Source organism: Halyomorpha halys, unplaced genomic scaffold (assembly GCF_000696795.3).
Source record: "Halyomorpha halys isolate HHAL.00 unplaced genomic scaffold, Hhal_1.1 Scaffold31.1, whole genome shotgun sequence".
Lineage (NCBI taxonomy): Eukaryota > Metazoa > Arthropoda > Insecta > Hemiptera > Pentatomidae > Halyomorpha > Halyomorpha halys.
Window position 1 is genome coordinate 430978 of NW_027107458.1, and position 15522 is coordinate 446499.

Here is a 15522-nt window from a genome sequence, read left to right on the forward strand (position 1 = left end):
TAGTTGTATGAATGATTTTTAGTAATTTGTTCTACAGGCATATATTTTAATTTTATTATTGGTTTTTTTTTTTAATTGTTATTTAATCTATTTTTCTTTCTTTAGACATTGCAAAAAATAATATATTTTTACCACCTGTAATTTTACATTTTTCCTGTCGGTGGAAATTTGTCATAAAATAAATTAATAAACCTTATTTTATTCTATTTATACTGCAACACTTGATATATAATGTGTTTCTCTACTTCTTTTATAATATTTCATCGATTATAAGATAAAGGTTGGCAATAGAGGAAGATTTCAAGATAACTCACTATGGCAAATCAATGATTTATTGTCGATTAAGAACCTGACTTACAAGCACTAAGAGGCAAGGGTTGCCGCATAAACAGCTGTCGGTACACTTGAAGCTCATTATAGAATCCTAGCGAAGGAGGTGAATTAGCATAGAATAGGAGGCACGGGTCGGAGGAAATGAAGATGGACGCGACTGTCCCTTTTCCTCCATTGGTATAAAAATCATAGTCTCTCATACACGTTCGTCTCGGTTACCGGAAAAAACTGCTTTGTTTTATAGCTACAACATTGTACGTCCATCTCAAATCGGTTTGTTTGATAGACATACCAGTAATAGACGTCACTCAAGAAGTTGAAGTTTTTTTGTTTTTTTTTAAAATATTTATTTATTGCTATTTACAACTGTACATTATAATACATTTAGTAAATCTGATCTAAGTGAAATTGGAGTGTTACAGGCTTGTAGAGAAACTACCCATTGGTAGCACTCTAATGACATTTTACATTAACTGGTTTCGTGGCCATCTTCTTTTCAGGTGCCTCGGATGATTGTCAGGAATGGAAGAGGATGCAAGGGTAGAAACTAGGGGGTTTGAGTAGTTAGGGAGTTTGTAATGGAAGGAGTGATATCTGGTTCGGGCTAGATCAGTTACATTTGAAACATTAAGGTCTTTATGTATGATTTTATCTGTGACAAAGTAAGGAGCATTGAGGATTTTGGATTGTAAGGATTTACAACGAACGAAACGAAAGGCGGCAATATACAGATTTAGTTTTCCTAATTTTTAAAAAATGACCCTTTCAGTTGAATGTTCGACTAACTCCAATTTCAACAATTTTCAGAAAATTATTTTTATATAATATTTCATGTTGCAAAATGTTAACAATTTTCTGTTACACAAGCATTTAAAAAATAGCAGTTTACTAAAATTCTTAGATTAGATTCTGCTCTTAACCATTTTTTTAATGCTAAATTGTTATCGGATCTATATTGAAATTCTAAGAATGATTTGACGAAGGTAGTCATCGTATCAATGAAAAGACTCAAATATAGTTCAAGTAACATAAAAAATAACTATGTAATAATTATTGTGACAAGAAATCACCAATCAGATTGGTGACATGGTAAAAAATATCACGCATGCGCCCGGCAGGTTAAAAGTCGTTAGACCTTATATTTATGCGTTTTTCATAATCCTCTTTTACCTTCTTCGACTTTATTAGAGAATGTTTCTTTTGGCTTTCCAAAGGTATGTAAAACTTCTATATCACTGCTCTTACTTCCGGAAATGTGTTTTAGACCTGAAAAAATATCTTTCCTCCTTTAACTTAATTATCAAGTCCTTTCATAGTTTACATTTTTCAATTTTTCCATAATATTAAAAAAAATTGATATGGTTAATTATTTCAAACTAAAAAAAAAAAAGTTACTATAGGCGAAGCCATTTTGAAAATCCCGCATTAAGCCATGGCAATATATTTCAATCTGGATGAGAACTAGCTTATATTAAAGAAAATTTAAGCATACATTGATATAGCAAGTTTAATCAAAATCGATAGTCTTTTTTAAAAAAATCGATACTATAAAGCGGCACTTCTAGTTAGTCTAATTTACGGAGTCCGACTTAAATATGTAATTTATGTACCCTACTTTTTTTTTCTACTTTTCTTTTTGTTGATTATTTTGTCCAAAAAATACAACAAATAATTGTTGCGTTTTTAGCCCCAGAATTCAAAATTTCTGTATTTGAAAGTAAAAAACAACAAGGAGTGGTACACGCTGTGTCCGTCAACAATGTCAACATTTTTTTGATAATTTTCCCATTAAAAAAATCGACAAATGTGCATCAATTTCACACACTAGGTCTTGGGAAATAAGAAAAAAAATATTAGTGTCTCACTCTTAATATTTTTTTTTCTTTATTTAAATTTACAACTGTACAAAAAAATACAATAAGTAAATTTGAGGTAAGTTTCGAACACTTGATAGTCTCGGGAAGGAACCGCCCAATAGTGGTACTTCAAACGTTAATTTAAATTAGAAGGTACCTTGCCCATCTTCTTTTCTTACACATCGAAGGATTATCAGGGTTTGTTAAGGATGAAATATTAAGAACTGATGGGTTAGGGTGGGTAAGGCGTTTGGAATGAAAGGACGCATATCTATTTCTATTTTCTTTATAATTTAAACATTTTAAAAATTATTTGACTTTATCTTCAAATGTATATGTTTAAATTTTTATATAAATCCTGACACTATATTTAATATGTTCTTAAATAAAAATCTGTTAAGTGTGCGTTTTCGCTTTTTTAAACCAAAAATCTGAAACTATGTTAAAATGTTAAATGTATCCTAGACGTTACTCGAGACTCTTCGTTGCGTAGTTTAAATTCTAGTTCCAACATGTTAGTTGCATTATTCGGGAATTTGGTGTAGAATGTAATATTGGTAATCCGAACTTTTTTAAAACTTTTTTCGAGAAAACTCAATCGGCAGGCGATAACATTTAAGTTTTTAAATAAAAGTGCACATATGTAATGGACATTTTAACTTCCTGATCTATAGGCAAGTTATTGTAATCACCGTAGAAATCTTTACAGTTTCGATATCGAGTAATCTTACTCTTATGGAAGCGTTCATAATATATTTTGTTGGAGTTAAAAATACGCAATATCTATAGCATAGATCATTTGATTTTGTTAAACTAATTTATTTTTTTTAATAAACCCAACCAACCCGATTTATTTAAAATTAATTAAACCGACCCAAAGGTTGTCAGATCGAATCCCGGTCCCACCCGAACTTTTTCTAAGCACAAAATAGTACAAAAACTCACTCACAACCTTCCCGTGGGCATTTGTGAGGTCCGTTAGCCAATGGTGGCACTCACAAAAAAATAGGCGTGGGAGTGACGAACCCACCCTACGAAAAAACACGTCAAGAAACGTATTAGGAAATACATCGCGCGAGGACTTAGACCTCCATGGTCTGTCGCCCATATAATAATAATTTAATTAATAGTAGAAATATGTATAAAACAAATTTTGTTGGTGAACTTATCTTTCTTATCACGTTTCAAATAAATCCATAATAGGAGTATTTTATTATTTTTACTTATGTTTTCTTCACATTTTTTTTTCAATATAAAACAATCTTATAGTTTTAACAAATTAGATTATCACTTAGTATTCATTACTGGGGATCTTAAAGAAAACTTTTTTTTACAACAACTACAAACTGTCCAATTTCCAATAAAATATGCTAAATAAATAAAAATAGTTATGAACATTCATATGGTTGATTTTTTTGTACAATCCGAAAACCCCTCCAATTAGTACTGATAACTGAAATTACAATGTACTTGTTATGTTTTATAACACATTTTGGTAATGTAGCTCCATAAAACTGAAACAGAATGCAATAAAAGGGACACGTATTGGAACTATAATTCTTGCGGTCTAATGTATTCTCTGTCTGAATTCCGATACATCTTTCTAATTTACTCCCCGGATCGTGGTCTACCGAGAAATGCTCAAAGATCCGGTAGACCCCAGTAGAGGAAGTCTGTGCCGCGGCCATTGTAAAATTGGCCTAACTGTCGGTTTATTAAACGGCCTGGGTGTTATGGGATAATAATTTTATCGTGACCGAATCTCGTACGGGCGCATCCTTAGTCACCTCTCCCCCTAGCGGCATGCCGCGGCACCTCAGAGCATTAAGTCCAAATTACACCGCCTCTTTAGTGAGCCTATAATTAAAAGTGATATGTTCGACATTATGAGGGGCCATTATTATAGTTTTTATCATGTATACAGTAACAAGCCTCTTCGGTCTTTTGAAATTTTATTATATGCGTAGCATGATTACATATCTTTGACGTTTTGACCTTCACGTGTGAACCTTAATCCGTAAATTAAATGATAAAATCGTGCAATCAGAAGGCAAATGATCTATCGCGCTGTAACGAATTTTCAGACGGTCAATTACTTAGGGAAAGGGAGAGGTTTATAGAATCACTTAGCCAGTTAACAACTAGCCCCCGGTGGAAAACCTGAAAGTATTTGTGACGCGGATAATCTTAAAACACCCATTTAAACGTTTTGAGAAATTATCATCACATTATTATCATATTCCATAAACACGATCATTCATTGTGATGATGAAAAAATTGAAATATTTTAAGTCAAATATTATCATATCAATACCAATTAAGCTTCATGAATACATCCATTTTTTTCTTTATTATATATTAAATTAATTTAGGAACATTTCATATTTGATATTTAAAAATAAACAATAACATCACATCGATCGCCTTATAAAACGGCAAACGTTTATTCCAAGTAGGCACTATTAGTTGATTATATTCCAATGTTTTTCTATGGTTCAACTTGCCCTGATCACTATAATTTTCATTGCCGTGTATGCAACATTCTTTTTAATTTTCATACATCTCTCAGGAAAAAAGTTTTTAGATTGTTCATGTCTTAATTTAAAAGTTTGTTAATTAATTCTTATTTTGTTAGAACTTGAAAAAAAATCATTATCGAGGACATAGAGAACAAAAAATTTTTAATCAGTTCCGTGATTCTGAAATGTGACGACCTTGAGGTTCTGAATGTGAAGTTGGTTACCATTTAAATTCTTATTCATTTTACACGAGCCAGGTGAGAAGAAACTTTAGCAGATAATATAATTTGAATTACCATTACGCATGAATATAATTTATTTCTTTTCTTTCATTTATTAATTTCTTTTAAATTTTATAACGACTAATTAGAACTTTAATTTAACTTTAACTTTAATTTTAGAAAACCTAAGAACGTTCAGATTAGTTTTCGAGGACAATAGTTAAACATTTATGAACTAGCAATAAGTTTCGGTAAGAATAAAAAGAATGTACTGCTTGTATTAATTTATTATACTTCTAATATAAACCTTATTTATAAATTTGTATATAATATATTTTATATTGTTTGTGTTATTTTTATTTTAATATCAAAATAAAACATATTATTGAAATTTACCTTAATTTACTAATTGTACAGAATAAAATGATTTTTTATTTATTATCTATAATGGAACAATTGTTAATCATTTGTTGTAAACTCTCGAACGTATATTAAGAATTGTTCAACTATTTATTAAACTAATATTCTTTATTTAAAAATATTATCAGTACCTTATTTCCAAATAGTAGGACTATTGTTTTATTTTCCCAGACAGAATAAAGGCTTTCATTCATTTTTAGGTGGAATAGTCTCTATTATCTATAGATGATAAGTAAAAAATCATTTTTAATTAATAATTAAAATAATTTCATCAGGTAAATTTCAGATTTAATTCTTTTATCATTACCTTATTTCTGAGTTGCGGCGTAAATATCGAGTTATTTTTCTAAGAAACATAGTTCATTAATCATAAGTACTTTGTATAAACAATAAACTAATTTTATAATGAGTAACTATTGCAATGTTCATCGTTACTAAGTTAGAAATGAAATGAGAACAAAGGACATTGTGCAAACCTGCACGGACCTGTCGAGTCCAAAGTTCAAAGTAGCTGATTATGAGAAAATAAAATGTATTATTGCAATATATTTTAATTTACAAATTATATATAATGAAATCATTTTTTGATGATGATTGATGACAAATGATTTTTTTTTTTTTATTATCTATAATGAAACAATTGTTTCAAACCTGCACGGTTCATACACTGTTCTTTGTCCTCAGTCTAGTCCCAGCTCCGTACCGATGCACTTCGCTAGAATTATTACAGTTCTTTGTTGTAACATGAATTTATTGCTTCTACAGAGGACTTTAGATTAATAAGTTACTGAGAAAGTAACAATTGTTCCTCCACAATTTAGAAATAAGGTACTGATAAAACATTCAATATTGGCTTTATAAGTAACCAATTTTTGATTTATGCACCAGAAATAAAACTAATATTAAACAATTATTACTTTATGTTTTAGATAATAGAATGAAATGATTTTATTATATATAATTTGTAAATCAAAGTAAATTGCAATAATACTTTTTTATTTTCTCATAATCAGCTACTTTGAACTTTGGACTCGACAGGTCCGTGCAGGTTTGCACAATGTCCTTTGTTCTCATTTCATTTCTAACTTAGTAACGATGAACATTGCAATAGTTACTCGTTATAAAATTATTTTATTGCTTATACAAAGTACTTATGATTAATGAACTATGTTTATAAGAAAAATAACTCGATATTTACGCCGCAACTCAGAAATAAGGTAATGATAATAGATTGAAATAAATAATATTGGCTTTAAAATTAACAAGCCCTAGATTTATTCATAGGCTTGTACCACTTAAGTTTTCTTATCAAATATTTCTTTTTAATGTTTGAAAAATAAATTTCTTTATTTTCAAATAACAAAATATTTTGCTATAATTATTATAGGAATTGGTCAGATATATCAAGAGACTATTCCACCTAAAAATGAATGAAAGCCTTTATTTTGTCTGGGAAAATAAAACAATAGTCCTACTATTTGGAAATAAGGTACTGATAATATTTTTAAATAAAGAATATTAGCTTAATAAATAGTTGAACAATTCTTAATATATGTTCAAGAGTTTATAACAAATGATTAACAATTGTTTCATTATAGATAAGAAATAACAACTCATTTTATTCTGTACAATTAGTAAATTAAGGTAAATTTCAATAATATGTTTTATTTTCTCATAGCCAATTATTCTGAACTTTGGACTCAACATGTCCTTGCATGTTCGGGAGTATTCTGTACTTCACCCTCAGTGTTTTCCCAGTTCTGTACTTTTGCATTTCTCAATAAATATTATATTTATTCTTTGTAAATAAAGCATAGTGTTTAAACTATCTAAGCAACGAAGATTTAAAGAATTACTACTTTGTTTATTGATAAGTATTACAATCGACCACAAACTTGGGCAATGAGTAATAGTGCTAATTGAATATACTCATACCAAAAATTAAAAAAAGAGAAAAAAAAAATAAAAGTGAATAAATAAAATCTCTATGTGATATGAACAGAAAAATAAAACCAACAATATAAAATATATTATATACAAATTTATAAATAAGGTTTGTATTAGAAGTATAATAAATTAATACAAGCAGTACATGTTTTTTATTCTTACCGAAACTTTTTGCTAGTTCATAAATGTAAATTTTTTTTTCATAAATGTTTTTTAACCGACTTTCTTGGTTTTTCAACCCAACAAAGAGAGCTTTGTCTACATTTCCTCAATTTTCATGGTATTATTATTATTTTTTTCGATAAGCCTATGGCGCTAACTTTTTTATTTCAGTACAACTGCAACCAAATTATTTTTACATAAACAATACTAACGATCTCATAAATTTGTAAACGCTAAATTGTGTTTTTATCAGATTTTATTAGCTTTCATTATGAAACAGGGCCCTGATTTGGGCTAGATTGGTTACATATAGAACATTAAGGTCTTTAGGATTTTATTTATAAAGAGCGTTGAGAATTTTACGAAATATTTTGGATTGGATACGAAGAGGAATTCGAATGTTTAGTGGAGCCCAAAGCTCAATCCCGTATGTCCAGAGAGGCCATATTATGGTAATGTAGATCAGTCTTTTGTAATGGATTGTTTTTCTAGTTTATACCGTTTGTCTAATAAATGCAGTAATAGTCGGAATCGACGTGCAGTTTCCTGTCTTTTGCTCTTTCCTGTTCAAATATAGAAAAATAAATTTGAAATCGGAGAGAGAGAAATACTTTATTTATCTATGCTGCCTAAATGCATCAGGTTGCTATCTCACACAGCATACTTATCAATCCATAATCGGACATATATAAACTAAACATACATGGCTTAATCAGAAAAAAAGAGATACAATAATAAGATATAATAAACAATTTTTTTTCTCCTACAGTTTCCTTTTACATTCAGTTTCGGTCTGTACAACAAATACAAATGTTTCAATTCATTCCTATTTTTCCTTCTCATTTCTGCTCCTCCAATTTCACTCTTTTACAATTTTTTAATTCACCCGATCAACAAATTCGCTCTTTATATAAAAAAAACAGGTTAGAGTGAAACAAAAAATGACTTTTATATTTTATTAGTCTTTTAGTTATTATTTTACCAAAATGAGAATATAGAAAAATAAAAAGGATGAAATATAAAATTAATGAATAGAACACATAAGGAGTCTCCTATAATTTATGTTTTGAATATCACTCACTTTCTTATAATTTGTCAATTAATTATGCTGCAACATAATATGAATTCTTAGTTAATTATTAATGAGTATTATCCTAAAGTACCTAATTAGTAGGAGGCTCATTATTCAGTGGTGAATAAACTGGGTTAGCCGGGGCAGAGAAAGTGCTTAATCCTCGGCGCTATGCAACTTGAGCTTCTGACACCTGTCTAATGGACCGTAACTCGGCAGAGGTTCCTGTCTGCCCCACAGATGCTCATCTACTAACGAGTCTTTTGACTCAAAGGTTCGCAACCGGTTTCATATTACCATATTAATAAACAGGGGTGAACCCAAGCCTCATAGGACTTAATTAACACTAGAACACTAATTTGAGTAAATTTTACTCACATGCTGTAAACAAACTAAACAATTTTACAATTATGATGCAGACAACAGTAGAGCTCTCTAAATCTAGATATGCTAGGATACCATTAATGTATCAACTATAAAAAAAAAATCATGCTTATAGCGTAGTGTATTTTGAATTATATTCATTTTTCAAGGAAAATAAATAATAAATATCTAATATAAATAAAAGTAATCATACATACGTAATTAAGAAAGACAGGCAAAATAACAACAAAAACAAATAATATTTATAGAATTAATAAAATAAATATTTGACGTATACTTAAATAATAAATAAAATAATAACGATAATAATCCATCTAAATCAACAGCATTCAACATTAAGAATAATAAAACACCGCAGTAATAAAGCAGAAAATCTTAAAATTTTTGGTACTTTACCACCTAAATTATTTTATTTTTACAGAACTATCTTAAAATTTATGGATAATAATTTATTTAGAAAAGAAGCAATAAATTTAAAGAAAGTTAGAAAAAAATAAGTACATCGAACCACCCAATAATAATATATTTGGTACCATATAGTTCTTCTTACTACAAGATCTAATTAATCAGTCAAACACGAAGAAAACTAAAAAAGAAATATTTGACTGGTTACTTTCTTACTTCTATGATTCTCAATAAATGTTTTTGATTCACCAAATGATAATATCTGCCTTTATTTTTTTCTCAACTCCACATAATTATTCATTATATTCAGATTAAAATTAGCTGTATATATGTGTGTGTGTGTGAGAGAGGGATTAGCTATAGATATTATTTATTTAGATATTACTGGATCCTTATTTTTATCATCTTGTTTTATTCTCATTATTATATTAGTTCACTAATTGTAAATTTGCAGCATTATTATTCACTTCAAAGTCCTTTCAGTTATTTTTATTAATATTGTTATTTTTAATAATTATTATATTACATAATTACTGACCTAGCTTATAAATTGTAGTAGCCTCCACAACGCCCTAATAATCAAAATTGTAATTAATAAATTTCACTTATGCTTATCATTTTTATGTGTTATTTTGGGACTGACCGATAGATGTCATCTGGTCGGACCATATGTAATTAATGTAATTTTCTAAATGAATAAAAAATAAATATAGATTTTATGACAGGATGCAAGGATATCCTGTCATAAAATCTTTGCGTTAGGTTGGAATGCCACGTAGTAAGCTACTGAACCTTAAACCAATGTTATTGGGAATGGAATTTTGTTAACCATTTTGTTGCTAAATCATTTATTGATTCCACTTGTAGTTTTAAGATTCGATATTATATTGTGTCCTCCACATTTATATTATTTTTGTTTGCCTGTGAAGCAAAATTGAATTTTAGCTATTAGAAATTCAATCTAACATTTATTACAGGTCTGTTTTACGCAGTGCGACGAAATTCTTTTTACTGACCTATTCAGCAGTTGAATAGTATTAATTACCTTTGTTGTGTGTTTGAAAGACTAATTTAAATTCATCATTTATTATAATATTTTTTCTTGTATTTATATTTATAAAATATTTTTCTTATATATCCATACATACAAAAAGGAATGGTCGAATCTTTGATCACAAGAAACTTTTGAATTACTGGACCATTTACGTGGTTTTTTTTTTCAAACATTCCCCTATCGCCATAGGAAGGTTTAAAGCTACTAAAATTCTCGAATTCTCAGGCAGAAGAAAAGTTGTGAACAAAATTAAAGGTTTTTCTGTTTGTTGCAGAGAAAATATACGTTTTTTTCACGGTTATTGAACACAAATTCATTCGTCACTCCTAAGAATAAGAAAAACTTATTTCTGATTCTATTAAGCTACATTATATTCACAAAGCATTATAAAAACATAATATTGCTTGGGGTAAAAAATAAACAAATTTGTTTTAAGGAAAAATCATTTCATATCCGTTTCAGTGCCCCCTCAAACTACCAAATACTATTTTTCAAGGAAATTAAAAATTAGAAATTTTTCACATTGATTTGTCTGGAGCATTTTCTTTTCATATAATCGTTTATAACTCCTCTGCATTTTATCGATTTCCTACGTCAGTAGAACTGTTGGAAAGCTGAATGTCTGCCCTGTTTTTATTTTTTTTAGATTGTGTAAAAGAAATCAAAGGCGGGTCTTGGTTTTGGGCTAAAACATTTCATTTTCCAATTTTTTCGAAAATTGGTATTTAAGGGTTTCTTGAGGTGCTAGAAACGAACATCGCTCCTTAAAAATCTATCATTGCACTTTGATAGATCTGTCGGTCTGAATAGTTTTAATATAGAACTAATAACGAAGCACAATGAGGGTTATCATTAAAAAAACTATTTATATTACTCAATCATAATAATAAAGTATACGTAAATGTTTAATTTTATCTAAATACTACAATTTATAACAAAGTATCAATTGTGTTTATTAAATCCATATATACAGCGTGGTGGCACCGTGGTAAGGCATGATGCTACTAGCTCCAAGGAACGTATGACAGATAATTATTTTATGTTTCACTGTAGCCAAGAGTCAGTCCTGTAGGTTCGGGAATCCTCCGGTGCTCATCCAGCCTAATGAAGGTATCCTTAATTGGGTAAAAATCTGGTGGGTGAGCGTTATTCTGACCAAAACTCCTCCTTGTACAACCGCTGGTCTAGTAATAATACTTCCTTACAAAATACTGAACCCCTGACTCTTTATGGAATGTAGCGGTCAGATTTCAATTTTTTTTTAAATCCATATACATCCCTAAATATATATATATATATATATTTTTTTTCAACTCGGAATTAGATTTATTTATTGATAGATATTACAATCTGCCACACAGTTGTGGGCAATAGGTAATAGTGATGAATGATCTCATACATACTAAAATAAAAAAATAAAAAAAATTAAAAAAAATAAAAAAAAAATAAAATAATAAAAAAAAGAATGAAAGAACCCTAAATATAGCAATAGTGAAGCATTATCGGGTCAGCTAGTACTATATAAAAAAAATTAAAAAAAATAAAAAAAAAATAAAATAATAAAAAAAAGAATGAAAGAACCCTAAATATAGCAATAGTGAAGCATTATCGGGTCAGCTAGTACTATATAAAAAAAATTAAAAAAAAAAAAGTAATATTCTATTGTTATATATTACTACTGTTTATAATTATTACTATTTACTCGTTAGGCCTATTTATCGTAAGATCAAAAATATTGTCTGATTAGACTAAAATAAGTATGCTGTGTGACTAGCAACCCTATGAAGTTGGGAAGCACAATTTTGTATTTTTCATAAAGTTTTTCCCCTTATAAAAGTTAGATGGATTATATAATTTATAAATCTACATTCAAAGATTCCTCCATAGGCTGCAACATCAGCTTTTCGAGGATGCCCTGTTAACAGAAAGAGGATATTGTCTTTTCGTTGAAGGATTCGTGTTGGAGAGATTACAAGCCCTGACAGTTATCCAATCTAATTTTTAGTTGGTGCTAAGTAGACTAGTGCACTTTGACAACCCTGAAATGTTCTTATCCACTATCGTTTTTTTTTTTTTGTTTTTTTTATTTCTGAATTAAATTACAGTTTACATTTCGAAATAAATTAAAAATCTTTTACCGATGATTTCAAACTAAATACGACGTATAATAATGTTTCATTACGGTTATTAACAAACATTTTTTTTTTAATATTGCAATCGAAAAGGTTATTTCTAAAGTTAATTACTTCCTAGAATGAAAAATGAAAACGTTTTAACTCGAAAATGAAATATCCATAATTATGGTATTAATGTTAAAAACGATTTAATACATTTTCCCAGGAATTTGCAATTATTTTATTTTAAATTGACATTAATTAGTTCTGGACCTGAGAGGAAAATTATTAAGTTGCAATTTCAAAATAATTAGCATTGTCGTTATCTGATTTGAAGATATTTTATAATTAATGTGGCTCAAATATGCGATATTGCCTCTCTCAATTGATAAAATTACTTTCTAACAAAGCAGTTAAAACCCAGTTGTTTTTTTTACATTTTTTTAGTAAAAAGGAATTTAATGCGTAAATACATGTACGTGCAAGACGCAGTGTCCCAATTTTTATTTTTAAAAAAATTAAATCTGTACCGCAACAACCCATGAAGGTCGCATTACTTTGTAAGGAAGTACTGTTACTAGACCAACGGTTGGGCAAGGAGGTGATTTGAAAAAGATGAGATTTTTACCCAATGAAGGATACCCACTTCATGAGGCGTGGGTGGACCATGGAGTGCTGCGGAACTCACAGGGGTGACTCACGGCTGCATGAAACAAAAAATAATTATGTACAATAGCCGAATTCGAAGCCGGGTCCTTGGAGTTAATATCATAGAGCCTTAGCACTGAGCTACCCACTCCCACACTCTATAGACATATTCTATCATCTAATAATTAAAAATGAATTTTTGTTTGTTCGTACTTTATGCCGTTTATCCGATTGTAATGGGGCTTTTGGCTAAACGTTCAGTATTTTCCCGGAAAGAATATGGGTTGTTCCGATTTTTTAGGTTAACAAAATTATGCATTTTTGGCGCGTAGCCCATGAAGTATAAATGGTTTTCATTGTTATTATATGCCAATGGATTAGTCTGTTTCTGATGGATAAGAAAAAAATATTACTGATAATACAAAATAATTTTTGATTCGGTAAAAATTAAATAAACATAATGAGGATTCCAATAAAGTTCGTTTTTAGCGTCGCCTGAAGCCTACAAATATAATTTTTCAGAGAAATAAAAAATTTTCACCTTGATTTATTTGGTGGATTTATTTTTTTTATTCCTGTGACTATTGTTCATATAATCGGTTATTACTCCTTTGCATCTTATCCAATTCCTACATTACTACAACCGTTGAAAAGCTGAATGTCTCCTCTTTTAACCTAAATTAATTAATTTAAATTTAATGGCCTTATGAGGGCATTTGTTTAAAATAAAAAAAACATTTTTTAAACTTTGTTATTTTACATCTCCGGTCCTATTTTTTTTAATCCGATCCGGTTTGTGTTCTTTTTTGCAGTGTATATGGCCCTAAACTACAGACAATTTTGGTGTCGATTGGTTGATTCGTGTTGAATTTATTTTATTTATTATTTTATTATTAGTTCATTTTTATTTTTATACTAATTTGTTTATAAACTACTATGTTGGTTTTCTCTTTCCTTGTATTGGGCTAAATTTATTTTTTATATTATATTTTAAACATAGTTTAGAAACAAATGTTAAGGACTTTTCTTTGCCTTACTTTCAAGCTTCAGAGATTTTTTTGTAATGTCAAATTAAACGCAAATGAACTAAAAAAATTAACAAGAAGGAACAATTATTTTATATATACATATTGATAAGTTCAAAATAAATCATCAAAGATAGAAAAATAATTAAATGTATAGTTAAAAATTAATTTAAAAAATAATAGAAATAAATAAGAAGTTATAAAATAATAATAAATATATAAGAAGACCAAAAAATAAGATAAAATAAGACCTCTAACAAATCATTAATCTTACGATATACTCTAATATTAATAAAACATCTAATAATATTTAGATTAAATTACATCCATCTTTCTATCAAAAGATGATTAATATTAAAGATAGAATGCCCCAAGAAGAAAAAACCTCAATTAATACTTTCATATAGGTGTATTTATAGTACCAAAGAATTTTAATGTAAAATGATGACTGGGGCGAAGAAGCAAGAAATAGAAGTTTGAAAATGGCAGAAGTTAAAAAAAAAAATCAATAAATAAAAATTTAGTTTACTCGATTTGCAAAAGAAACTATGCGAGGTAGAAAAAAAATACATAAATTAATCTAAAATTAGTACGAAAAAAAACCTGTTTAAAACTTAATAGTACAGAAACATGGAAAATAATTATCGCTAATTATGCATGATTTATGTTCTACTCCAACGACTAATTACTAATTTTTAATTGCATTCGATATTAATCCAATAAACAACCTTTGCCCCTAATTTCATTCAGGCAATGAATGGAATCTCGAGTCGTGAATGAATGACATCATCGAGTTCTATTTTTAGATTTGCTCTACGAAGTTATTCACGTGGTTTATATCGAACTATTTTTGTCTTTGGTTTTAGAGGCATTGTAATTTTGGGGTGTTTTAACGAGTTGTCCAATTAAGTTATCAAATTGTTGTATGCAGTCAGTCTTAACCAATGTACACGTACATAAAAAATGAATATTCTCAAAATTCATAGTTATAATCTTGACTTTTTTTTTTCAATAACTGAACTAAAGATTTTATTCTGGGCAGAAAAAAAAATAATTGCAGGCCAGTTGAGTATCTTTATCAGAGTCTCCTAACCGGTGGTCCCCGGACCTCAGGTGGGCCGCGGGAGGGTTCAGTTGCATATTTGGGAGAGAATTTATAGATAGATTTATTGGGTTAATTTTCTTTCTTGATGTTTTGGTGCTAGGTTTGAACTTTTAAAATTTCAATAAAAGTCATTAAAAATGCACTTTCAGCCAACCTAATTTTCTAATTCTATCCGAGAGGGATACCTTACTGAACTTACTGTGGTCCAGGGTGTATTCCCCAAAAACCAACCCTCACCACTAAATCAAAACATCATG

The 15522-nt window shown here is 29.0% G+C and overlaps 1 protein-coding gene across 3 annotated transcripts in view; it reads left to right on the plus strand.

The window, feature by feature from the left end:
- LOC106685203 (thrombospondin type-1 domain-containing protein 4) overlaps nucleotides 1-15522 on the plus strand; it is a 495278-nt gene that overhangs the window by 358958 nt on the left and 120798 nt on the right. The gene's annotated exons all lie outside the window — the stretch shown is intronic.